This window comes from Medicago sativa, chromosome 5, assembly GCF_051527215.1.
Source record: "Medicago sativa cultivar Bolivia chromosome 5, Bolivia_mono, whole genome shotgun sequence".
Taxonomy (NCBI): Eukaryota; Viridiplantae; Streptophyta; class Magnoliopsida; order Fabales; family Fabaceae; genus Medicago; species Medicago sativa.
The window spans coordinates 64,572,762-64,600,451 of record NC_140753.1 but is presented as its reverse complement, the minus strand read 5'-3'; the positions used below and the strand labels follow the sequence as shown (position 1 = coordinate 64,600,451).

The 27,690-nt window shown below is 38.6% G+C and overlaps 1 pseudogene; it reads right to left on the bottom strand.

The window, feature by feature from the left end:
* Positions 1–884: 884 nt before the first annotated feature.
* Positions 885–27,690, bottom strand: part of LOC146924006 (protein neprosin-like) — a 41,341-nt pseudogene continuing 14,535 nt past the window's right edge.

The following is a 27,690-nucleotide window of genomic DNA, read 5'->3' as shown; positions in this document are numbered from 1 at the left end:
TCACAAATATCTTAGGGGAGCATGACACAACTCAGAGTACATCGGAATGGCTTGGGCTACTACATTAATAAGAATTTGTCTTCCTGCAAAGGATAATTTTTTTTGTTTCTATCCTTTCAATTTGTTCTTTACTTTATCCACAATAAAACCAAAATCTAGATTCTTGGCTCTTGATTTATAGTAATCACAAGCATTTTAGATAAATGAGACTATATACATGCAAGATTATTTCAAACTTCAATGGCAGCAATGGTGGCAGCCATGCAAAGACGTATTATTGAGAAATGAGACTTAACCAGTTATCCCATTATTGGATAACTTTGACTATTTTAATTAATTAATTAATTTACAAGTGAGTATTATGTAACCGGTTTGCACGTTAAGCTCAGTTCGTGTGATATGTGCGAAAAAAACCTTCGCACCATATAGCAATACTGAACCATCAAACAATTTTTATCCAAAAACTATGGAGTTTCATTTCTTCATTGTCCTCGGAGACAGGTAGGACAAAGGGAACACTCTTGTCAAGTGAAAAATGTTGATTTTTTAGTCTTATTATTGATGATTATTTTAATAAAAGAAAACAAAAATAACACAAAGTTAACATAATCTTGCACAATTAAGTAGATGTAACTGTGTTTATAGATGTTGTAAAGTTCTTATATATACCTTCTTTTTTGCATAACGACGCATGAACGCATAATATAGTTTCAAATAATTGTGTCTTTAACGTTCTTTCAACATCTTTCCCTTTTTAAATAAACTTTAGTAGTGACTTAAGTTATTTTCAAACAACCCTCAAAAATTTTGGTCGTAACACACTTGTTATTTAAATAAGTATATACCTCGGAGCCCTAATTGGTGATAACTTTGGTGATAAGATTTTACCTAAGCCCTCGGAGGTATTTGCCAAATATATTATCTGGAAAATATCCAGAACCCATTGGTGGACTAGGAGAACCCCTCGGAGTTGTTGTTCTACCCACCCTACTTGATCGGCAAAGGTCAACTTGGGAAATAAGGATGCTGGAAAATATCCAAGAGTCTCCATTTCATTATATAGCCACCAATTTTTTGTTTCAGGATCCTGGATACATCAACAAACTATACTAGTGAATATACTTTTCTTGATCTTCACACATTACAAATGAAAATTTTGGATTTAATAAATAAGTATCATATATTTTTATTATTGTAGAAAATTTATGTATAAAAAAGACCTGAATAATAGATAATTTGATTTCAATAATATCTCCACCACGGATAGATGTTTTGCCAAATCCTCCTCCAAGGTAGAGATTTTTGCTGGTTTGAACAAAACCTGAACATTGTAAGTTGTAGCACCCGGTCTTCTGGAAATTATCTGTCTGTAATTTTTCATCATCACATTATATCTTGAATAAATGAATTTTGTATTTGTATAACCTTGAATGAAAAAGATTGAACGAAAACATGAAGAAATAAAAAGGTCAAAAAAAATCCCTACCGTCCAAACTACATACAAATGAGTTGCATTATCATTGTATAATGGTGGAGCCACCTAAAATTAAATTAACAAATCAAACATAAATAGCATTTGAGTGTGAAAACTATATTTTTTTTTTATAAAACAAACTATAAATCGACAAAATTTGTAACGCCCCGGATTTTAATCCAAGACATTACTTAATATTATTTATTCTTTAGAAAATATGAGTATATTTGCTTTAAAAAAAATAAACTAATAAAGAAAATTAATAGACAAGATATCTAGGAGGTGATTGGTAAAATAAAATATTAGAAATTATTCATTAAAATTGAGTATTATCTAATAAAGAGAATCCACATCCTCATTTCTAAGGAGTTAATGAGGAAACTAAAATAAACCTCAAAAATGTTTTAAAAAACAATTTATGAAAAACCCAAATTTAATCCCCGCGTGCGTACAAGCTTAACATCTTCTTCAAATCTTCAAAATCATCAATACCTAAAATGTTGGTTGTAAGGGGTCAGTATTCCTAAACCACAAAAATACAATCATAAAGACATAAAGGCACAAGATAAGAAGAACAATAAAATACTCACCACATAAAAGTCAAAAATCAAATACAAATAAAATAAATAACAATATAAATTTTATGCAAAATGATAAATAGGTTGCAACTAGACCATGATCCGGATATCGCCCTAATTGGCACAATAATAAATCGCCCTTCTTGGCAAAATAATTTTGATCGCCCTTCTTGGCAAAATAGTTTTGATCGCCCTTCTTGACAAAATAGTTTTGATCGCCCTAATTTGCAAAATAGTTTTAATCGCCCTTCTTGGCAAAATAGTTTTGATCGCCTGTTATACCCTAATTTTGGACCTAAAAATACTAGCTTCATTCTCCTTTTCTTGCATTTCAAGTCATTTGAACTGTCTCTGATCAATCACATCTTTCTCTGCATTTTATTTCAATATTACTTGCAAAATTCATGAAAAAGGGCATTTTAGTCATTTCCTATGTTAAAATTTCTTTCAATCTTTGAAAAATTGTTTGAGTCCTTTCAACTAGTTTGAATAAGTCTTTGTTTCAATTCCACGTTAAAATCCATTTTAAAAATTACATTTGAAGTCATTTTGAGTCAGTTTAGCCCCTAGGGGGCATTTTAGTCTTTTCATGTGTTAAAACTCTGTTTGAATTCTAAAAATTGTCTCTGAGACCCTTCAATTGGTTTAAATAAACTCTTGCCTTAATTTCATGGTAAAGTCCATTTTAAAATTGCATCTGAGTCATTTTGAGTCGTTTTAGTCCCTAGGGGCATTTTGGTCTTTTCACACAAAATTCGACAGAGAGAGGTTACTTTAAAGTACCTCATTTAGGTAATTGGTTCGTTTTAGTCCATTTTGTGTTTTTTATTGGTTTCACTTTACGTTTATTCCAAATTACATTTTTTAAAATTCAATTTTTTAAGTTTTTGCACTTTAGTCCTTTTTCTTTTTTTTCTTTCTTTAAAACTTTTCTAATTTGCATTTTAGTCCCTGGGTCAAACTTTTTGTTTTTTAGTCAATTGCAGAATAGTCCATGTTTTGTCCAATTTTACTTTTAGTTTTTTTATTTTGCAGGATGGTCCCTTAAGTTCCAAAAATTGCAGAGCAGTCCCTCAAGGCAATAAGTCCAGAATTCAGTCCAAAGTCCAGTCTACGTGTCAGCTCATTATTGGCCCAGAAGGCCACATGGCAGCTTATAAAAGGGCATCTTCACTGCACAAGTGTCAGGAGGATCAATCACACAGAGCCAACTCACAAACACATCCACATTTCTCTCTCCCAAATCAAAGAATCAAAAACCAGAAGAATATCAAGAACACGATGAAGGTTTGAAGAATATTCAAACCCTAACCGTTTTCCAGATACACAAATCCAACAAAAATCATCAAATTCACACCTAAATCCATCAATTCACACTGAATTCAAGATCACAGAAGCACTGAAGTACTCAGACACGACGAATTCAACAGATTCTTGGAGAAATTCACTTCGGTTCTCAGTGATTCTCTCTGAGAACCTTCATCACTGAACCGTAAGTTTCTTTCTGCAATTCAAGCGTAGGACGCGATCACAGAAAGAAAATCGAAGAAGAGAAGAAGAGAAATTGAAGAATCAGAGAACACGAAGAGAAACTTTCAACAAAACTGGTTCAAAATTCAATTCGATCTAATCCAAAACCCTAGGGTTTCGAATCAAGTACCAAATCGAAGAACAACGGTGAAAGGATCTCAAATCTGCGAGGAAATCGAAACGGTTAGGGTTCAGAAATCAAGAGACGAAAGGAAGATCGAAGTATTCCATCGTCTTCTTCCTTTTTCCAATCATCAACAGGTAAACACGTTAAAACTCCTCAGTTTTTTTTTCAAAAATACATCAGCGAAGTCAGATCGAGGAGAAACGGTGTGAATCTGCACTTCTTTCCTCGTTTTTCTTGAAAATGTTTGCAAATAGAGGAAGAGGTGAGGATTCACATCGTAAAACGAACATCAAAGCATCGTTTCAACTTATTCTTCGTCAATCTCAACATAATCGAACCCTAAAAGTGTAGATCTAGGAAGATCTACGTTTCTTTTGCAAAAAATAATGAAAGATTCAGATAGAGGACGAAGAAACGAGTGTTACGGTGTTTTTAGTTCTAAAGAAACGTAAGTTGCATGTTCATCGGAATCTGGAGGTTACGGCGGAGAGGATGAAGTTTCCGACCAGTCTTCATCCTCTCCGACGAGCCATTTGCAGAGCTCTTAGAGAGAGAGAGAGAAGTTAGAGAGAGACAAGAGTGGGAGGAATGAAGAGAAAACCGGTTATCTTGCTTATATAGGGGAATGAACCGAGCTGGTTCGCCTGAACCGGTCTGGTTCATCCCCAAACCGGTCTTTCCCTTCATCACCGCCCTTGGTTCTTTGGTTTGCCACGTGTTTGTTTGTGGTGCGTTGATCTTGTGTGCCAAATTTGATCTTACCATGCGCTGCGCCCTTTAACCGTCTGATCCAGGGTTTTTAGGATCCTGGATCAATCCAACGTCCCTGATACGTTTGGATAGTCCAGGATCCGTTTCCCCTTTGGGCCTGGGTCTTTATGTTCATTTTCTTTGATTTGTTGCTATTTCGCATGCTGTTTCTTGCTATCTGCACCCTTACCTGTCCAAAACCCTTCATAAAAATTACTAAAAATTTTCTATGAGTTCTTGACCACTTTCTTGATGTTTGTTGTGATGATGTTATGTGTTGAAACTGGATTAAAAAATATGTAGTATTTTCTTGTTAATTCTTTACTATATTTGTTAAAATTTGTGAAGTTTCCTATGTTTTTGTGTCTAAAAATTCTTAAAGACTTCTTAAAAATTTCACACACATGTCTTGATAATTTTGTGGTATTGTTGTGATGACTTTTGCATATTAAAAAATTGATAAAAGATGATGTGATAATTTTCTTGTTATTTTGTGATATTTGGTATTAAAAATTTTGTGACAATTGCTTGATTTTAGTTCCAATTTTTTGATGAAAGTTTGTGACCTATACAATATGATTTTGTGAAGTTTTAGCTACTGTTTGTATGTGTTTTTTTTGTTGCAATGTGTGTGAATTAGGTTTAACTGCTTGGTTTGCAAGTTATGTTTGTGAATAAATAATGCCAATATGCCTAGATACATCATAATTCTTGACTTGAATGTGTCCTTATAATTCTCACTTTATTGATTACAATAAAGCCTTTGAAACCTTGTCATGATGTGAGAATTATAAGTCATATACTTGTCTTGATATTATGGTAAATGTTAGGTGATTTTAATTATTTTTAGGTTAAAAATTTCATTAACTTTTGCCAAGTTTTTTTTTAGCATTTCTTTTGCTTATAATTTTCAATTCCTATTATTCCTTACGCCACTAACTATTTCATTTCATGTTCCATTCATTCATAAGCATTCCATACTTCATCTCCTCCTTCATCTTATTTCTTGCACTTTAAGTTTTACCAAAAATTAGAATGTAAAACTTAGGAATTTTGTAATATTTTTCCTATGCTTTTAAATTCTTGCAAGACCATAGCATGTATCTAGGCCAATGATGTAAAGGACAATGGACTCTAATGATGTACACCGACACAAGCACCGACACATGCACACACCCCACTTTAGATGTATGGCTAGGATATGCATGTTTAGATGTATGTTTAGGATTGAATGTTTAGATGAATGCTTAGGCTTTACACTTAGAAAAACCTCTTTTCCAAAAAATATGAACAACATCACTCAAACCTTTTTTCTTAATAAACCTTGGGGTCCAAAACCCCATTGATTTTCTCTTTTATTTTCTTAATCAAATTTTAATGAATTTTAATCATACTTGACTTTCTTTTGCAAGATAACTAATCAAACCTCACAATTTCAATCTTATGCCCTTGAGGCCTCTTTTCCTCATTCTTCAAAATTCCAATTTTCAAACTTAAAATCAATCAACAAAAAACAAAAACATTTTTTGGAAGAGAACTACGGTGGATTTGATCCCTTAAACGGGTATGTAGGCAAGGGATCAAAATTCCTTCAATTCAATTAAAATAAAAATTCAAACACTTTCTTCTCCCTCCAATTCTTCATTTAGAAAACCTTTAGGCTTAATAAATACTTTCAAAATAGCATTTAAAAATAAAGCGCGCGCGTAGAAAGTAAAGACGGTTCCTATAGGATACTATAGTCGTTATGGGTGCCTAACACCTTCCCGTAGCGAAAACAACTCCCGGACCTCGATTCTCAAGGGTTTTGCTTACTTTTTCCCTTCCCAAGAAAAAATAAGATATCACCGGTTAAAAAGGTTCAAACGTAATCAATGTTTGACACCCAAAAACCAAGATAAAACAGCTGGCGACTTCACTGGGGAGATTCGAGAGTTACGCCTAGTCTTTATTTCCGCGCTTACGCTCTTTTTTTTACTTATTTCTTTTACTTGCTTACTTATGTGAATAATTGTTTAAATTCTTGCAAACGTGTGGGGTGAGAATATCAAAAGTCCTACACCCGGGCTGAGTGAACTTAGGATTTAGGAGGGATATAATCGACAATTCATTCCGGGGGTTGCCTCATGCTTTGGATTATGCGATCAATCCCACATAGCTAAGGCATTTTGGGGGTGATGTTGTCGGTGCGTGTTGTCGCGTTTAGGCACTTTACTTCTAATTGTTCTATGACGCTATGAACCGTAGATAACCAAACCCATCCATGGCCATTTTCTAGGATGTAGTGCGGAGGCTAAACCGAGTGTTGTCTCGAATTTTAGTCATCACGCGATACTACACTCAAGTTAGACCTTCTTACGGATAATCATGGAGCGAGTGTTGTCTCGTGACACCGTGATATACGTCGGAGAGGTTGCAGCTTGGGAACCCTTTTTAGAACCCGGTTACTATTTCCTAAAGCCCTAGTTTCACCGGACACCGTGTCCACCCATAACTCCTCGACTTTGAACTTCAACCTACCATGTTTTCTCCGAACTTGAACATAATCATGCATTCATGCATACATGCATACATGCATAAACTTTTTTCCATGCATTGTTATCAAAGGGCTTAGACAGATTGAATTTGTAAACATTGTAGGAATGGGGAAGACTAAGTCCTACAAGTTCAAGGAAGTTGATTTGGCTAGTTTGAGAGATTTGGCACTCAAGGTCGAGGATCCGACTGGTTTCCGACATCGTTACGGGGCTTTACTTACTATTCTCCAGACTAATGTGGATGAGAAGCTTGTGCACACTCTAGTGCAATTCTATGATCGGGAGTATCAGTGCTTTACTTTTCCCGACTTTCAGTTGGTGCCTACTCTAGAGGCTTATTCTTGCTTGATGGGTCTATCTATTGCTAAGGGGGTACCTTTCTCGGGACCTGAGCATCCTCATACTCCATTGGTTATTGCTAAAGATCTCTATCTCAAGACCACCGATGTCTCCAAGAATCTTGTCACTAAGGCTCGTATCCGAGGGTTTACTTCAAAGTATCTTCTTGAGAAAGCCAACCTCAAGACCACTTGTCAGGACACTCTTGAGGCTATTCTTGCACTTCTCATCTATGGGCTTATTCTCTTTCCAAACCTTGATGACTTCGTGGACATAAATGCTATTATGATCTTCCACTCCAAGAATCCAGTTCCTACTTTGCTAGCTGACACATACCATGCTATTCACGATCGATCCGGCAAAGGTCGTGGATACATTCTTTGTTGTGTGCCTCTCCTCTATAGGTGGTTTATTTCGCACCTTCCGAAGTCTTTCCACGACAATCCGGAGAATTGGTCTATTTCACAAAGGATTATGGCTCTCGCTCCTAATGAAGTGGTTTGGCTCACTCCCGCTTCTAGAGTCAAGGAAATCATCTTCGGTGGTGGGAAGTTTCTTAATGTACCTCTTCTTGGTACCCGGGGTGGAATCAACTATAACCCGGAGCTCGCCTTGCGACAATTTGGTTTCCCGATGAAAGAAAAGCCCATCAATCTTGCTACATCTCCCTACTTCTTCCACTATTCCAATGCTCCCACAGGAATAAGAGAAGATTTCATGGATGCTTGGTCCAAGCTTCGGAAGAAAGAGGTGAAGCATATGGGTGTAAGGTCCGGTGTTGCTCATGAGGCCTATACACAGTGGGTGATAAACCAAGCTGAGGAGATTGGTATGCCTTACCCCTCTATGAGATATGTATATGCATCTATTCCTACCATGCCTTTGCCTCTACTCCCACCTACCCAGGAGATGTATCAGGAGCATCTGGCTATGGAGAGTCGAGAGGCATCAGTGGAGGACTAGATATTATGAGGCTGAGAACTTGATTATGACTTTGGATGGAAAGGATGAACAGCAGACTCATGAGGTCTTGACACTGAAGAAAGAGTTGGCAAAAGCAAGGAAAGAAATTGAAGAAAAGGATGGGTTGCTTATGAGGGACTCCAAGAGGGCTAGGGGTGCCCATAACTTCTATGCACAATACTGCAGCTATGAGTCTGAGTCCGAGGATGATGCTTCCACTTCCTATGCTTGAGGATCTCCATTTCCTGTTGTTATTTCCATTTGTTTATGTTGTTTTACATTTCAAAGTCTATCCCTTGGCCTATCATTTCAAAGGGAATTATCTTGTAACATTCCATGATGTTTGATTGTTTTGTCTGGTTTTGATGTTTCACTTGTTTAGTAATATTTACAAATTTCTAATTTGTCTAAAACCCTTCGATAACACAAAAAGAGTCTTTTTGCATATGCATTTACACATTTCATGCATCATATGCATTCATTGGTCACAAAAGACTTCTCTCGTGCTCATTGCCTCCTGGTTTTGTCCGCCGCAGTCTGAAAAGTGGCCCGTGCTCGTAAGGTTTACCAACCAGATAGAGTTCATCAAACAAGATTTTACAAGAGAAGAATCATGGCTAACTTTGAAGAAGAAAATGCTCAGCTCCGTGCCGAATTGGCTGCTATGAAAGAAGACTTGGCTAAGGCTCATGACGCTATGTCCACCATGATGGCTGCACAAGAACAACCAGCCACATCTGTTCCAGTTTCTACTGAAGGGATTCCCTCTATCCCACTGTCTACTGTGGTGTCTGATGCTCGGTTTGTCATGCCCAATGGGCGTCCTTATGGGCTCTCAGCTTTCTATTCTCCTAATATTGCTGATGGTGTCTCTGGTTTTGCTGGTCAAGGACAGATTCTCGTATCCACCTCTATGCCTCAAGTGACTACTATTGTTAGCGATCCTATTGTCCACACTGTGCAACAGGTAATTGATGTCGATACCCCGCGTGGACAAAACCCTGCAATGGAAGCTATGAGACAACAGTTAAGAGAATTGGCCGGAGAACTCCGTGAGGTCAAAGCTAGTCGTGGGAACAATGTCTCTGCTAAGGCTCGTGATCTATGCTTGGTATCCCGATTTGAGGTTCCTAAGAAATTCAAAGTACCAGATTTTGACAAATACAATGGATCTTCTTGTCCACATAGCCATGTCATTCGGTACGTCCGAAAGATGGCCAATTATGCAGATAATGATGCACTGATGATACACTGCTTCCAAGACAGCCTAGCAGAAGATGCGGCAGATTGGTACACTGGTTTGAGCAAAGACAACATCCATACTTTTGAGGATCTTGCTGCTGCTTTTGAAAGTCATTATGAGTTCAACACCCGTCTGAAGCCGAATAGAGATTCTCTTAAATCTTTGTCTCAGAAATCAGATGAAACCTTCCGTGAGTATGCCCAGAGATGGAGAGGGGCAGCCGCCCGTGTTTCTCCTCGACTCGATGAGGAAGAATTAACACAGACATTCCTCAAGACTCTGAAGAAGGAATATAAGGAAAGAATGATAGTCTCTGCTCCAAACAATTTCTCTGACATGGTTACCATGGGAACTCGTCTAGAAGAGGCTGTCAGAGAGGGTATCATTGTTCTTGAAAAGGGTGAATCTTCAGCCAGTGCACCGAAGAAGTACGGTAATGGCCACCATAAGAGGAAAGAATCTGAAGTAGGGATGGTGTCTGGTAATCAGTCTACACTTGTTAATGCTACTCAATTACCTTTGCCATATCAATACATGTAGTACTCTCAACATCCTTTCTTCCCGCCATTCTATCAGCAATATCCTCTGCCACCGGGTCAACCACCAGTGCCTGTTAATGCCATTGCTCAACAAGTACAACACCAGCCTCCTACCCAACAACAGCAGCAACAACAACAGGGTCCTCGGCCCAAGACTTATTTCCAACCAATACCAATGCGGTATGCTGAGCTGCTCCCAACTTTACTTGCTAAGGGCCACTGCGTCACCAGACCAGGCAAGCCTCCGCCTACGCCATTGCCTCCTAGGTTCCGACAGGATCTTACATGTGAATTCCATCAGGGCGCTCAAGGCCACGATGTTGAAGGTTGCTATGCTCTGAAATATATTGTGAAAGACCTGATAGAAAAAGGTCGGTTGACTTTTGAAAATAGTGTTCCTCATGTTCTTGACAATCCACTTCCAAACCATGCTGCTGTTAACATGATCGAGGCTTTCGAAATAATCCCCGTTCCTCAAGAGGATCCCATGTTGGATGTCTGCAATGTTGTTACTCCTTTAGTGCCGCTACATGTCAAACTCTGCCAGGCTTCTTTGTTCAATCACAATCACGCTTCTTGTCCAGAATGTCTTCAAAATCCTATGGGTTGTTGTGTGGTACAAGATGATATACAAAGCCTGATGGATGACAAGCACTTGATTACCAGTGATGTTTGCGTGATTGTGTTGGTGTTTCATGACTCTCCTGCTAAAAGTACATCTCAGACCAAGAATGTTGAACCTTTGGTGATCAGGTTACCTAGTCCGGTATCTTATGCCTCTACAAAAGCAATCCCTTACAAGTATAATGCAACCATGATTGAGAATGGAGTGGAAGTGCCTCTGGTATCCCCAGCTACGGTTGATAATGTTGCCGGTGAAATTACAGCTCTGAGAAGCGGAAAAGTCCGTCCACCCTTGTTCCCAAAGAAGGTGGTTACACCTGTTGCTACAATAACTCCACCGGTGGCTCCTCCTATTGACAAGAACACCGGCCCATCAAGCCAATCTATTGAAGAGTCTAATCTGGACGAAATCCTGAGGCTTATTAAAAAGAGTGACTACAAGATTGTTGACCAGCTGCTGCAAACTCCATCAAAAATCTCCATCTTATCCTTGCTCCTGAGCTCAGAGGCTCACAGGAAAGTGTTAATGAAAGTACTGGAACAGGCTTATGTTGATCATGAAGTCTCTGTGGATCAGTTCGATGGAATAGTAGGTAACATTACTGCTTGCAACAACTTGGGGTTTGGTGACTATGAACTCCCCGAAGCAGGGAAACACCACAACTTGGCTCTGCATATCTCGGTACACTGCAAGTCTGACATGATATCCAATGTGCTGGTGGATACCGGATCATCTTTAAACGTAATGACTGAGTCTACACTAAGACTGTTGAGTCATCATGGAATTTCACTGAGGGGAAGTAGCTATCTGGTTAAAGCTTTTGACGGATCTCGCAAAGATGTTCTTGGGGAAGTAGACTTGCCAATTACCATTGGTCCTGAGACATTTCAGATCACTTTCCAGGTCATGGACATCAATGCCTCTTACAGTTGTCTCCTCGGAAGACCGTGGATTCACGACGTTGGGGCAGTAACTTCTACTTTGCATCAGAAACTCAAGTTTGTGAAGAATGGTAAGCTTGTCACTGTGCATGGTGAAGAAGCATATCTGGTTAGCCAAGTGTCATCTTTCTCTTGTGTTGAAGCAGGGTCCGCTGAAGGGACGTCATTTCAAGGCTTAACTGTTGAAGGTACAGAACCCCGGAGAGCTAGTGCTAGTATGGCTTCATTAAAAGACGCCCAGAAGGCTGTTCAAGAAGGGCAAGCTGCTGGCTGGGGCAAAGTGATACAGATCTTGGAAAACAAGCGTAAAGAGGGCCTTGGATTCTCCCCGACCTCAAGCGTTTCAACAGGAACTTTCTACAGTGCTGGATTTATCAATGCTATTGCTGAAGATACTGCTGAAAGTAGTCATGTGCCTACGTTTGTTGTACCAGGAGGCACTGTGAGAAATTGGGAGGCCATTGATATTCCTTTAGTCATGCATGCTTCCATGTAATGTGTCTTGTTGCTCATGTTTTCTTTGTTTTCAAAATAACAATCCTTTCGCTCTGCCCAAGGCGAAAGTGATATCATTGTAAGGGCATGTTTGTTTCGGCATTGCCGTTATCAATAAAAGTTGTCGTCTTTTTCACGACTCTTTGTTTTTTACTTTTTAGTGTCTTTTTCTTGGAAATAATGGTAATGCCAGAAAAAACCAAAACATTTGTTATTTTCTTATTAATTTCAAAAATCTGCATAGAAAAACTTTTTCTAAAATCATCCCAATCATATTATGCAGATTGAACAATAATAAACCCGTTGAACACAGTGACCCTATGGTTCCTCCAAATTTTGAATTCCCTGTATATGAAGCTGAAGATGAGGATGATGATGATGAAGAGATACCTTATGAGATCACTCGGCTACTTGAGCAAGAAAGGAGAGCCATTCAGCCTCACCAGGAAGAAATTGAGCTTATCAACCTGGGTACCGAAGAGAACAAGCGAGAGATCAAGATTGGTGTTGCACTTGAGCCAGAAGTGAAGAGGAAGATTACTCAGCTTCTCCATGATTATCCAGATGTCTTTGCATGGTCCTATGAAGATATGCCGGGTCTAGATCCTAAGATTGTGGAACATCGGTGTTTTATCTTGGTTTTCGGGTGTCAAACATTGATTACGTTTGAACCTTTTAAACCGGTGATATCTCATTTTTTCTTGGGAAGGGAAAAAGTAAGCAAAACCCTTGAGAATCGAGGTCCGGGAGTTGTTTTCGCTACGGGAAGGTGTTAGGCACCCATAACGACTATAGTATCCTATAGGAACCGTCTTTAATTTCTACGCGTGCGCTTTATTTTTAAATGCTATTTTGAAGGTGTTTATTAAACCTAAGAGTTTCTAAGTGAAGAATTGGAGGGAGAAGAATGTTTTTTGGATTTTTATTTTATTTGAATTGAAGGAATTTTGTTCCTTGCCTACGTACCCGATTAAGGGATCAAATCCACTGTAGTTCTCTTCCAAAAATTGTTTTTTTTTGTTTTTGTTGGTTGATTTTAAGTTTGAAAATAGAATTTGAAGAATGGAGATTGAGAGGCCTTAAAGGCATGAGATTAGGAAATTGTGAGGTTGAATTAGTCATTTGCAAAATGTGGTCTAAACATGATTATTTTCATTGAAATTTGATTAAAAAAATGAAAAAGAAAATACAATGGGATTTTGGACCCCAAGGTTTATTTGGAAAATGATTTGAGTGATGTTGTTCACATTTTTTGGAAAATGATTTTTCTAAGTATAAAGCCTAAGCATTCATCTAAACATATAATCCTAAACATACATCTAAACATGCATATTCTAACTATATAGCTAAAGTAGTGTGTGTGCATGTGTCAGTGCTTGTGTCGGTGTACATTATTAGAGTTCATTGTCCTTATTACATCATACCCTAGATACATTCTATGGCCTCTTTGCCAAGAAATTAAAAGTGGCATAAAAGTAAAATATTACAAGAACTCCTAATTATTACATTCTAATTTTTGCATGAAATTGAAACTTAAAATGCAAGGAATAAAAGTGGAGAAAGAGATGAGATATGGAATGAAATGGGAATGCTTATGGAGAATATGAGACATGAAATGAAATGGTTAGTAACACATGACAATATCAAAGGAAATAAAGCAAGAGAAATACTAGAACATAAAGGATAGAAAATAAACCAAAATAAAGGCAAAATGGGTGCAAACATGACTAAAATTTGTTCATAGAATGCAAGAACCATATGACCTATAATTCTCACATTCCAATACATTTTAAAGGTTTAGAATCAAATCTTGGAATGGGAATTAAGGCAACATGATTTAATTGGCATTTAAAACAAATCTTAAACATACTTGCATTATTTAACTACACAACTAACTTGTAAGCTAAGTAATTGATCAAGATTCATACTCATGCATTAATATCAAACACAAACAGTGGCTAAACTCTATGGAATCAAGTGGTATAGGTCACCAATATTCATCAAGCAATTTGGATTAAAATCAAACAAGTTTTCACTCATTTTAGCACAAAATGTCACAAAATAGTAGGAAAATTATGCCACATTATGTTCACCAATTTTTATCATGTAAAATTAACACTAAAAGATCACAAAATTATCAAGAAACACTCAGGAATTTATTTGGAATTTTTTAGGAGTTTTTGATCACAAGAACATGTAAAATTTCACAAGATTTACCAAATGTAATAAACAATTGAAAAAAAAGCTACATATATTTTTTTATCCAAATTCAACACATAACAGCATCACAAGAAGGTCGAGAAACTAGACAAAAACACATGAAAAATTAATTGGATTTTTTAACAAAGTTTTTGAGCCTGAAGGTGTGCAAATAGCAAGAAACAGTGACAAAAATAGCAAAAAAACAAGGAAAACACGCAGGAAAACCTAGCCCAAACCCAAGCCCAGGGAAGGAACGGATTCTGGATCATCCAAGTGCCTCAAGGGCGTTGGATTGATCCAGCTCTCTCAAAACCCTAAATCTGACGGTTTAGGGCGCGTAGCACATGGTAAACAGGTTTAGACACACAGAAACAAAGAATCACAAGCGTACAAGTGTCCAACCATAGATCAGACGGTGTGGATTGAAGATTATGCTAGACCGGTGTGAACCGAACTGGTTCGCCTGAACCGGTTCAATTCACACACTATAAAACAACAGGGACCGGTCCAAGGCTCATAATCTTCAATCCCTTCTCTCTCTAACGTTTCTCTCTCTAGGGGCTCTGCAAAGAACTCGCCGGAGAGGATGAATCCCAGTCGGAAACTTCATCTTCTCCGGCATATCCTCCAGATTCCGATGAACATGAAACTTGATCGTTTTTGAAAAAAGGAAACACTATAACACTCGTTTTTTCGTTTTCTATCTGAATCTTTCATTATTTATTGCAAAAAACTTGTAGATCTTTCTAGATCTACACTTTTATGGTTCGGTTTTGTTGAAAATGACGAAGAACGAGTTGAAACGAGTGTTACGACATGCGTTTTACGGTGTAAATCCTCATCTCCTCCTCTATTTATAAACATTTTAAAGAAAAAACGAGGAGAGAAGTGAAGATTCACACCGATTCACTTCTTTCACATATGCAGCTCAGGAATAGGGACGAGGATAGATCAAACCAGGGAGAAGGAGTAAGATTTTACCTTGTTGAATTTGGAGAACGATAAGGACTAGGAAACTTCACGAGATCCGTTCTTGATGCTTCTGGTAGGTGAGAACAAACCAAAAATAAATCGGTACCTTTCTTCTTCTTCTTCACTGGTTCTGTTTCTGCTTCGAACCTTCTTCTTCTCTGGCTCGCACGCGTCCTTGTGATCGTGCTTGAGTTTGTTACACTTTGTAACGAATTCGCACTCGAATTGCAAGCGATTACGTGATCTTTTGCTGAATTAACAACTCGATGATGAAGAATTTCTGAGAGTTTTCGTGAATATCACTTGATCATGTTGAATCTGAGGCTTCGATTGATGAATTTTGGTGGAAGATTGGGTTGGTTAGGGTTCGATGATGATGAAGATTGATGAAGTTCTTGATGAACTTCAACAATGTTCTTCAATTTGGTTGAACTTTTTGATCTAACCGTAAAGAGAGAGAAAGCTCTGATTTGTTTTTTGTGATTTGATGAGTTGGCAAAATCTGACTGGAATTGTGATGATTGGATCCTTTTATACCTTGACATGTGTATTATCCTGGCCTGTCATAATCTGCCACGTGTACCTGGACTCATAACAAACTCTTTGGACTGATCTGCAATTTAACTAAAACTTGAGGACCAGGCTGCAATTATGAAAAAAGGACTAAAGACAAAAGCTTGAGACTTAAAGGACTGGAACGTAATTTTTAAAATCTTGAGGGACTGAAATGCAAATAATAATAAAATTGGAATAAAATTGGTAAATTGGAAAAAACGTAAAGTGAAACGATTAAAATTGACAAAACGGACTAAAACGAACCAATGGCTTAAATGAGGTACTTTAAAGTAACCTCTCTCTGCCAAAATTTCGTGTGAAATGACCAAAATGCCCCTAGGGCTAAAACGACTGAAAATGACTCAGATGCAAATTTTAAAATGAATTTTTAACAAGGGATTAAAGCAACACTCATACAAGCAAAGTTAAAAGACCCAGAGACAATTTTAAGAGTTTAAACAAAGTTTTGACACATGAAAAGACCAAAATGCCCCCAGGGGCAAAATCGACTCAAAATGACTAAAATGCAGTTTTTGAAATGGACTTTGACATAGAATGAAACAGAGACTTATTCAACCTATTTGAAAGGACTCAAACAAATTTTGAAAGACTGAGAGAAATTTGACATAGGAAATGACTAAAATACCCTTCTATGTGAATTTTGCAAATAATATTGAAATAATAATGCAGAGAAAGATGCAATTGATCAGAGACATATCAAATGACTTGAAATGCAAGAAAGGAAGAATTGATTAGTATTTTTAGGTCCAAAATTAGGGTATAACAGCTGCCCCTATTTAAGTTTCTTTGTCCGGAGAGTCAAGAGACGAAGTCTTAGAGTTGACGGGACGGAGATACTTAAATATTAACATTTGCACTTTTTTTGGACCTAAAAATACGCTTTCAGATTTTCAAAATCATGAATGCTATGCAATATTTGATTATGAATGCAAGACAAACGACTGGAGCCTATGGACCATGTCATGTCACTGGGGATTCAGGTGGACATTGACAGGGTAGACAAACCAGGGGATATAAAATAAGGTACAAGTTGTTCTTTGGATCGAACTAGCCACTTGACCAAGGAATACAAAACAAGAGATAGGTGCAAGCTGTTCTTGGGATCGAACTTGGCACTTGACCAGAAACATAGACATATAGGCAGATACAAGCTGTTCTTCGGATCGAACTTGCCACTTGACCAGAAACATAGACATATAGGCAGATACAAGTTGTTCTTTGGATCGAACTTGCCGCTTGATTGAAAATACAAACAGATAGGCAGACACAAACTGTTCTTTGGATCGAACTGGCCGTTTGGCTGGAGATATAGACAAAAGGGTAGATACAAACTGTTCTTTGGATCGAACTTGCCGTTGGATCATCACCACATCGCGTCGGTAGGTGTAAACTGTTCTTTTAGATCGAACTTGCCGTTTGACTGATGACAAAGCATAAGCTGGGTACAAACTGTTCTTCGGATCGAACTTGCCGTTTGACCGGAGACATAGACATATAAGCAGGTACAAGTTGTTCTTTGGATCGAACTTGGCACTTGACCAGTAACAAGATACAAATTGCAAGTCTGGTTTAACAAGATACCAATTGAGGGTAAATCGTCATTGACTTGGTTTGAAAATAGACATGACCATTTTTGTTGGCCCAAGAGTAAATTGAGAGAGAATTGACATTGATTCGAATCGAAAGTTGACATTGAAAGAGAGATTGAGAATTGAGATTGATCAAATACATAGACATAGACATTGAATTTGGAGAATTGAAATTGACATTGAGATTGGATTGAAATTGAATTGAAAATTGACATTGACATTGAATTGAAATTGAGATTGGATTGAAACTGGAGATTGACATTGAAATTGAAATTGAGATTGCTTCGAATTGAGATTGAATTGAAATTGAGATTGATTTGAAATTGACATTGAGATTGCTTCGAATTTGACATTGAATTGGTTTGAAATTGAGATTGGAAAGTTGAGATTGCATCGAATTTGACAATTGAAATTGAATTTGACAGTTGGAATTTGGAATTGGAATTGAAATTGAATTTGACAGTTGACAGTTGGATATGCAACATGTATGTATGGTATAGCAAGATTATTGGATGTATGAGCACATAAAATGCATGATTATGCATGTATGAATGCTTGAAATGCATGATTGACTGGCAGTTGGACAGAGAAGCTTCACAAAGGCAGATAAAACATTGGAAGTTTGGGCACGTAGTGGCTTGTGCTGCAACATATTCACAGGGGAGAAATCTCTTTGGAAAGACCGTCATTGAAAGACGTATCGAAACCATGGCTGAGGGCAATAAAACTTTGTAAAGGAGGGACCCTTGGAAGGTTCTTGGATACAGGTTGCCGTTGCTAGGCGTGTCAGTGCTGGGTAAACATTGGATGTTCGCATCTGTGGTCAATGCTTTTATATTCTTTTCATTTTTCATTTTTCAATCCCATTTTCCCTGAACCGCCCTTTTGGGTTTTCGATTCACCGGGGAATAAGATTCTTTTCATTGCCCCATTTTTGCCTGAATTGCCTTCATAGGCTGTCAATCAGCGGGGTGCTCATTTTTGCCTAAGCCGCCCTTTCGGGTTTTCAACTTTAGCGAGCTTTTCATTTTCATTTTTCATTTTTTCACTTTCATTTTCATTCTATTTTTTTTCATTCTTGCCATTGACCACAGATCATCCTGGGGAGTAACCTGCTTGTAACATGTATTGAAATAGACATTGACACTCATTTATTCATGCATGTTTTATCGAAATGTACCCTGTTGCTCAGGTTTTCTTTCAAAATAGACAAAAAAGGATTTTTTCAATTTTCAAAACGTTTGTTTCAGACATTGACATTATCAAATAGAAAGAAAATATTTTGTATATAGCATTGAAAATAGAAAGATGGATAGAGTTTCAAACAATAGAAGGGCTCAAATTGATGTAGAAGAGTGAAAGTCAGCCAAAGGCATGACTCCACGGATTTACAAAGCTTGAAAAATGGTAATTTTATTGGTTGGTGATACATTGAACACGATGACCGCTACACTTCATAGAAATTTTGAATTCACCGGCACAGAAGCCTCTGATGAAGACGATCACTGACAGTTGCAGATGCCCCAAGGGGTGATGGTGACTTGCCGGATATAGTTACTTGTCTTTTATCAACCTCATTCTTGCATGAACCGCCCTTTCGGGTTTTCGGCTCATCGAGGCGCTCATTCTTGCCTGAGTTGCGTACAATCTCAGCGAGCTTTTTCATATTCATTTTTTTGTCCCTAACTTTTGCCTGGACCGCCCTTTCGGGTTTTCGATCCACCGGGAAGCGCATTTTTGCCTAGGCCGCCCTTTCGGGTTTTCGACCTACCACGCTGTTCTTTTCTTTCTAGACAAAGTATTTCTTGACTATATCGGCATTAACAGGATTTGGGAGTTCAACACCATCCATGTGTGTAAGAATCAAAGCACCACCAGAGAAAGCCTTCTTGACAACATAAGGACCTTCATAGTTAGGTGTCCACTTGCCCCTTGGGTCGGGTTGCTGACTTATCCTTCTTTTCAATACAAGTTCGCCTTCCTTGAATTCTCGAGGTCGGACTTTCTTGTCAAAAGCATTCTTCATCCGCACTTGATACAACTGTCCATGAGTCATAGCATCCATACGTTTCTCTTCAATCAGATTCAATTGATCATACCGACTTTGACACCATTCAGCCTCAGTTAACTTTGCTTCCATGATCACTCGAAGAGATGGAATCTCCACTTCCAGAGGGAGAACTGCTTCCATACCATATACCAGAGAGAAGGGAGTTGCCCCGGTTGAACTGCGCACTGTAGTACGGTAACCGTGCAAGGCAAAAGGTAGCATTTCATGCCAGTCTTTGTAAGTAGTGACCATCTTCTGAACAATCTTCTTGATGTTCTTGTTAGCGGCCTCAACTGCACCATTCATCTGAGGTCTGTAAGGAGAAGAGTTGTGATGTTCAATTTTGAATTCTTCACATAAAGCTTGCATCATGCTATTGTTCAGATTGGAACCATTGTCAGTGATGATTTTGTTGGGAACACCATATCGAGAGATGATGTTATTCTTGATAAATTTGACAACCACTTGCTTGGTCACATTTGCATAGGAAGCAGCTTCAACCCACTTGGTGAAATAGTCAATTGCCACTAGAATGAAACGATGTCCATTGGAAGCCTTTGGTTCAATTCTTCCGATCATGTCGATGCCCCACATAGAGAAAGGCCATGGGGAAGATATAACATTGAGGGCATGTGGAGGCACATGAATCTTGTCAGCATAAATTTGACACTTGTGGCATCTTTTAGCATGTTTGTGGCAGTCACGCTCCGTAGTTATCCAGTAATAGCCGGCTCTTAACAGTTTTCTTGACATGGTGTGACCCGAAGCATGGGTCCCAAAGGTACCGTCATGTATATCATGCATCAATTTCTCAGCTTCTTGTTTGTCGACACACCTTAATAAGACCATGTCATAGTTCCTCTTGTATAGGATTTCTCCGTCCAGGAGGAATTTACTAGCCCATCGTCTCAAAGTCTTTTTATCCATGTTAGAAGCACCGGGTGGATATTCACGATTCTGCAAGAATTGTTTGATGTTGTAATACCAAGGCTTTTTATCATTCACATCTTCGTCAGCTTGTTCTGACATATTTTCAATAGTAAACACATGAGCGGGTCTACCAAGACGTTGTACTTTGATTACGGGCACATCATTCCAATGATTGACACGAAACATGGAAGGCAAGGTAGCAAGAGCGTCAGCCATCTGGTTTTCATCCCGAGGGATGTGGTGCAGCTCAACTTTGGTAAAGTATGTCAACAGACGTCTTGCATAGTCACGGTAAGGGATCAGCTTCTCATGATGAGTCTCCCATTCACCCTTTATCTGATTAATAACAAGTGTGAAATCTCCATAGATGTCAAGGTGCTTAATCCTCAGGTCAAGGGCTTCTTCAATGCCCAGGATACATGCTTCATATTCAGCTATGTTGTTTGTGCATTCAAAAGTTATTCGAGCAGTGAAAGGAATGTGGTGCCCTTGTGGAGTTACAATGATGGCCCCAATTCCTTTACCATAAGCATTAACAGCACCATCAAACACCAATCCTCATTTGCTATTGGGATCCGGCCCTTCATTGATCAGCGGTTCTTCACAGTCTTTTGCTTTCAGATACATAATCTCTTCATCAGGGAAATCAAACTTAATTGGCTGGTAATCATCAAGAGGTTGACAAGCAAGATGCTCGGCAAGGACGCTTCCTTTGATTGCTTTCTGAGCTTTGTACACAATATCATATTCAGATAACAGCATTTGCCAACGTGCGATCTTTCCGGTAACAGCAGGTTTCTCAAAGATGTACTTGATTGGATCCATTCGGGATATCAACCAAGTTGTATGATTCACCATATAATGACGCAGGCGTTTGGCAGCCCAAGCTAAAGCACAACAGGTTTTTTCAAGCATTGTATACTGAGTCTCACTGTCGGTGAACTTCTTGCTCAGATAGTAGATAGCATGCTCTTTCTTACCAGTCTCATCTTGTTGACCGAGAACACAACCCACTGAATCATCTAACACTGATAGATACATAATCAAAGGCCTTCCTTCCACTGGTGGGACAAGGATAGGTGGCTCTAACAGGTACTTCTTTAATGCTATCAAAAGCTTCCTGACATTCATCATTCCATACAACAGGCTGATTCTTTCTGAGCAATTTGAAAATTGGACCACAAGTAGTAGTCATGTGAGATATGAATCTTGAAATATAATTCAGACGTCCGAGGAAACCTCTGACTTGCTTCTCAGTTTGAGGGGCCGGCATTTCTCTGATGGCTCGGACTTTGTCAGGGTCAACTTCAATGCCTCTTTGGCTGACAATGAAGCCTAGCAACTTTCCAGATCGTACACCGAAAGTGCACTTGTTAGGATTCAACCGCAGCTTGTACTTTCTCAGTCTTTCAAACATCTTTTTCAAATACACAACATGCTGCTCTTCATCACTTGACTTCACAATCATATCATCAACATATACTTCAATCTCTTTGTGAATCATATCATGAAACAGAGTGGTCATACCCCTTTGATAGGTAGCACCAGCATTTATCAAGCCAAACGGCATCACTTTATAACAGAACATTCCCCACGGAGTGATGAAGGACGTCTTTTCTCTATCTTCAGGAGACATCCGTATCTGGTTATAGCCAGAGAAGCCATCCATGAAAGAGAACACTTTGGACTGAGCAGTACTGTCAACAAGCACATCAATATGAGGCAATGGGAAGTTATCTTTTGGACTAGCTTTATTCAAATCTCTGTAATCAACACACATTCGAACTTTCCCATCTTTCTTTGGTACTGGTACAATGTTGGCAATCCACTCAGGGTATTCAGCTGTCATGAGGAAACCCGCGTCAATTTGCTTCTGTACTTCAGCTTTGATCTTAAGAGCCATGTCTGGATGAGACCTTCTCAATTTCTGTTTGACAGGAGGACATTCAGGTCTTGTCGGTATCCGGTGTTCCACAATCTTGGGATCTAGACCCGGCATATCTTCATAGGACCATGCAAAGACATCTGGATAATCATGGAGAAGCTGAGTGATCTTCTTTTTCACTTCTGGCTCAAGTGCAGCACCGATCTTAATCTCTCGCTTGTTCTCTTCAGTACCCAGATTGATAAGCTCAATTTCTTCCTGGTGAGGCTGAATGGCTCTCCTTTCTTGCTCAAGTAGCCGAGTGATCTCATAAGGTATCTCTTCATCATCATCATCCTCATCTTCAGCTTCATATACAGGGAATTCAAAATTTGGAGGAACCATAGGGTCACTGTGCTCAACGGGTTTATTATGGTTCAATCTGCATAATATGATTGGGATGATTTTTTTTTTTTAGAAAAAGTTTTTTCATGCAGATTTTTGAAATTAATAAGAAAATAACAAATGTTTTGGTTTTTTCTGGCATCACCATTATTTCCAAGAAAAAGGCACTAAAAAGTAAAAAAACAAGGAGTCGTGAGAAAAACGACAACTTTTATTGATAACGGCAATGCCGAAACAAACACGCCCTTACAAGGATATCACTTTCGCCTTGGGCAGAGCGAAAGGATTGTTATTTTGAAAACAAGAAAACATGAGCAACAAGACACATTACATGGAAGCATGCATGACTAAGGGAACATCAATGGCCTCCCAATTTCTCACAGTGCCTCCTGGTATAACAAATGTAGGTACGTGACTACTTCCAGCAGCATCTTCAGCAATAGCATTGATGTACCCAGCACTGTAGAAAGTTCCCTTTGAAACAGCAGATGTCGGGGAGAATCCAAGGCCCTCTTTACGCTTGTTTTCCAAGATCTAAATCACCTTGCCCCAACCAGCAGCTTGCCCTGCTTGGACAGCCTTCTGGGCATCTTTCAATGAAGCCATGCTAGCACCAGCCTTCCGGGGTTCTGCACCCTCAACAGTCAAGCCTTGAAATGACGTCCCTTCAGCGGACCCTGCTTCAACACAAGAGAAAGATGACACTTGGCTAACCAGATATGCTTCCTCACCATGTATAGTGACAATCTTACCATTCCTCATGAACTTGAGCTTCTGATGCAAAGTAGAAGTGACTGCTCCAGTGTCGTGGATCCATGGTCTTCCGAGGAGACAACTGTAAGAAGCATTGATGTCCATGACTTGGAACGTGATCTGAAATGTCTCAGGACCAATGGTAATTGGCAAGTCTACCTCCCCGAGAACATCCTTGCGGGATCCATCAAAAGCTTTAACCAGATAGCTGCTCCCTCTCAGAGAAATTCCATGGTGACTCAATTGCCTTAGTGTGGACTCAGGCATTACATTCAATGATGATCCAGTGTCCACCAACACGTTGGATATCATATCAGACTTGCAGTGCACCGAGATATGTAGAGCCAAGTTGTGGTGTTTCCCCGCTTCGGGGAGTTCATCATCACCGAATCCCAAGCTATTGCAAGCGGTGATATTACCCACTATTCCATTGAATTGCTCCACAGAGACTTCATGATCAACATAGGCCTGCTCCAGTATCTTCATCAACACCTTCCTGTGAGCTTCCGAGCTCATGAGCAGAGACAAGATGGATATCTTTGATGGAGTTTGCAGCAGCTGATCAACAATCTTATAGTCACTCTTTTTAATAAGCCTCAGAATTTCATCCAGATTAGACTCGTCAATGGGCTGGCCCGAGGGGCTGGCATTCTCTTCCTCAAGGTTAGCCATGTTTCTTCTCTTGTACAATCTTGTTTGATGAATTCTAGCCGGTTGGTAAACCTTACGAGCACGAGCCACCTTTCAGACTGCGGCGGAAAAACCAGGAGACAATGAGCACGGGAAGCCATTTGTGACCGATGAATGGTGCATATGATGCATGATATGCAAATGCGAAAAGACTCTTTTTTTTGTAGAGGATTTGTCAAAGTGGTTGGGAACATCACGGAGAAACACGGTTTTATTTGAAGATCTTGAGCAAAACTAGAAGTTTAGTTGAGATGGTATCACTTGGTGTTCACATCCGTGATGTTCAAAAGATGACTTGTCTAAGTCCTCTGATAAATGCATGGGAAAAAGTTTTATGCATGTATGCATGTATGCATGATTATGTTCAAGTTCGGAGAAAACATGGTGGGTTGAAGTTCAAAGTCAAGGAGTCATGGGTGGACACGGTGTCCGGTGAAACTAGGGCTTTAGGAAATAGTAACCGGGTTCTAAAAAGGTTCCCAAGTCGCAACCTCTCCGACGTATCTCATGGTGTCACGAGACAACACTCGCTCCATGATTATCCGTGGAAGGTCTAACTTGAGTGTAGTATCGCGTGACGACTAAAATTCGAGACAACACTCGGTTTAGCCTCCGCACTACATCCTAGAAAATGGCCATGGATGGGTTCGGTTATCTACGGTTCATAGCGTCATAGAACAATTAGGAGTAAAGTGCCTAAACGCGACAACACGTGCCGACAACATCACCCCCAAAATGCCTTAGCTATGTGGGATTGATCGCATAATCCAAAACACGAGGCAACCCCCGGAATGAATTGTCGATTATATCCCTCCTAAATCCTAAGTTCACTCAGCCCGGGTGCAGGACTTTTGATATTCTCACCCCACACGTTTGCAAGAATTTAAACATTTATTCACATAGGAAAGCAAGTAAAAGAAACAAGTAAAAAGAGCGCAAGCGTGGAAATAAAGACTAGGCGTAACTCTCGAATATCCCCAGTGAAGTCGCCAGCTGTTTTATCTTGGTTTTCGGGTGTCAAACATTGATTACGTTTGAACCTTTTAAACCGGTGATATCTCATTTTTTCTTGGGAAGGGAAAAAGTAAGCAAAACCCTTGAGAATAGAGGTCCGGGAGTTGTTTTCGCTACGGGAAGGTGTTAGGCACCCATAACGACTATAGTATCCTATAGGAACCGTCTTTAATTTCTACGCGTGCGCTTTATTTTTAAATGCTATTTTGAAGGTGTTTATTAAACCTAAGAGTTTCTAAGTGAAGAATTGGAGGGAGAAGAATGTTTTTTGGATTTTTATTTTATTTGAATTGAAGGAATTTTGTTCCTTGCCTACGTACCCGATTAAGGGATCAAATCCACCGTAGTTCTCTTCCAAAAATTGTTTTTTTTTGTTTTTGTTGGTTGATTTTAAGTTTGAAAATGGAATTTGAAGAATGGAGATTGAGAGGCCTTAAAGGCATGAGATTAGGAAATTGTGAGGTTGAATTAGTCATTTGCAAAATGTGGTCTAAACATGATTATTTTCATTGAAATTTGATTAAAAAAATGAAAAAGAAAATACAATGGGATTTTGGACCCCAAGGTTTATTTGGAAAATGATTTGAGTGATGTTGTTCACATTTTTTGGAAAATGATTTTTCTAAGTATAAAGCCTAAGCATTCATCTAAACATATAATCCTAAACATACATCTAAACATGCATATTCTAACTATATAGCTAAAGTAGTGTGTGTGCATGTGTCGGTGCTTGTGTCGGTGTACATTATTAGAGTCCATTGTCCTTATTACATCATACCCTAGATACATTCTATGGCCTCTTTGCCAAGAAATTAAAAGTGGCATAAAAGTAAAATATTACAAGAACTCCTAATTATTACATTCTAATTTTTGCATGAAATTGAAACTTAAAATGCAAGGAATAAAAGTGGAGAAAGAGATGAGATATGGAATGAAATGGGAATGCTTATGGAGAATATGAGACATGAAATGAAATGGTTAGTAACACATGACAATATCAAAGGAAATAAAGCAAGAGAAATACTAGAACATAAAGGATAGAAAATAAACCAAAATAAAGGCAAAATGGGTGCAAACATGACTAAAATTTGTTCATAGAATGCAAGAACCATATGACCTATAATTCTCACATTCCAATACATTTTAAAGGTTTAGAATCAAATCTTGGAATGGGAATTAAGGCAACATGATTTAATTGGCATTTAAAACAAATCTTAAACATACTTGCATTATTTAACTACACAACTAACTTGTAAGCTAAGTAATTGATCAAGATTCATACTCATGCATTAATATCAAACACAAACAGTGGCTAAACTCTATGGAATCAAGTGGTATAGGTCACCAATATTCATCAAGCAATTTGGATTAAAATCAAACAAGTTTTCACTCATTTTAGCACAAAATGTCACAAAATAGTAGGAAAATTATGCCACATTATGTTCACCAATTTTTATCATGTAAAATTAACACTAAAAGATCACAAAATTATCAAGAAACACTCAGGAATTTATTTGGAATTTTTTAGGAGTTTTTGATCACAAGAACATGTAAAATTTCACAAGATTTACCAAATGTAATAAACAATTGAAAAAAAAGCTACATATATTTTTTTATCCAAATTCAACACATAACAGCATCACAAGAAGGTCGAGAAACTAGACAAAAACACATGAAAAATTAATTGGATTTTTTAACAAAGTTTTTGAGCCTGAAGGTGTGCAAATAGCAAGAAACGGTGACAAAAATAGCAAAAAAACAAGGAAAACACGCAGGAAAACCTAGCCCAAACCCAAGCCCAGGGAAGGAACGGATTCTGGATCATCCAAGTGCCTCAAGGGCGTTGGATTGATCCAGCTCTCTCAAAACCCTAAATCTGACGGTTTAGGGCGCGTAGCACATGGTAAACAGGTTTAGACACACAGAAACAAAGAATCACAAGCGTACAAGTGTCCAACCATAGATCAGACGGTGTGGATTGAAGATTATGCTAGACCGGTGTGAATCGAACTGGTTCGCCTGAACCGGTTCAATTCACACACTATAAAACAACAGGGACCGGTCCAAGGCTCATAATCTTCAATCCCTTCTCTCTCTAACGTTTCTCTCTCTAGGGGCTCTGCAAAGAACTCGCCGGAGAGGATGAATCCCAGACGGAAACTTCATCTTCTCCGGCATATCCTCCAGATTCCGATGAACATGAAACTTGATCGTTTTTGAAAAAAGGAAACACTATAACACTCGTTTTTTCGTTTTCTATCTGAATCTTTCATTATTTATTGCAAAAAACTTGTAGATCTTTCTAGATCTACACTTTTATGGTTCGGTTTTGTTGAAAATGATGAAGAACGAGTTGAAACGAGTGTTACGACATGCGTTTTACGGTGTAAATCCTCATCTCCTCCTCTATTTACAAACATTTTAAAGAAAAAACGAGGAGAGAAGTGAAGATTCACACCGATTCACTTCTTTCACATATGCAGCTCAGGAATAGGGACGAGGAT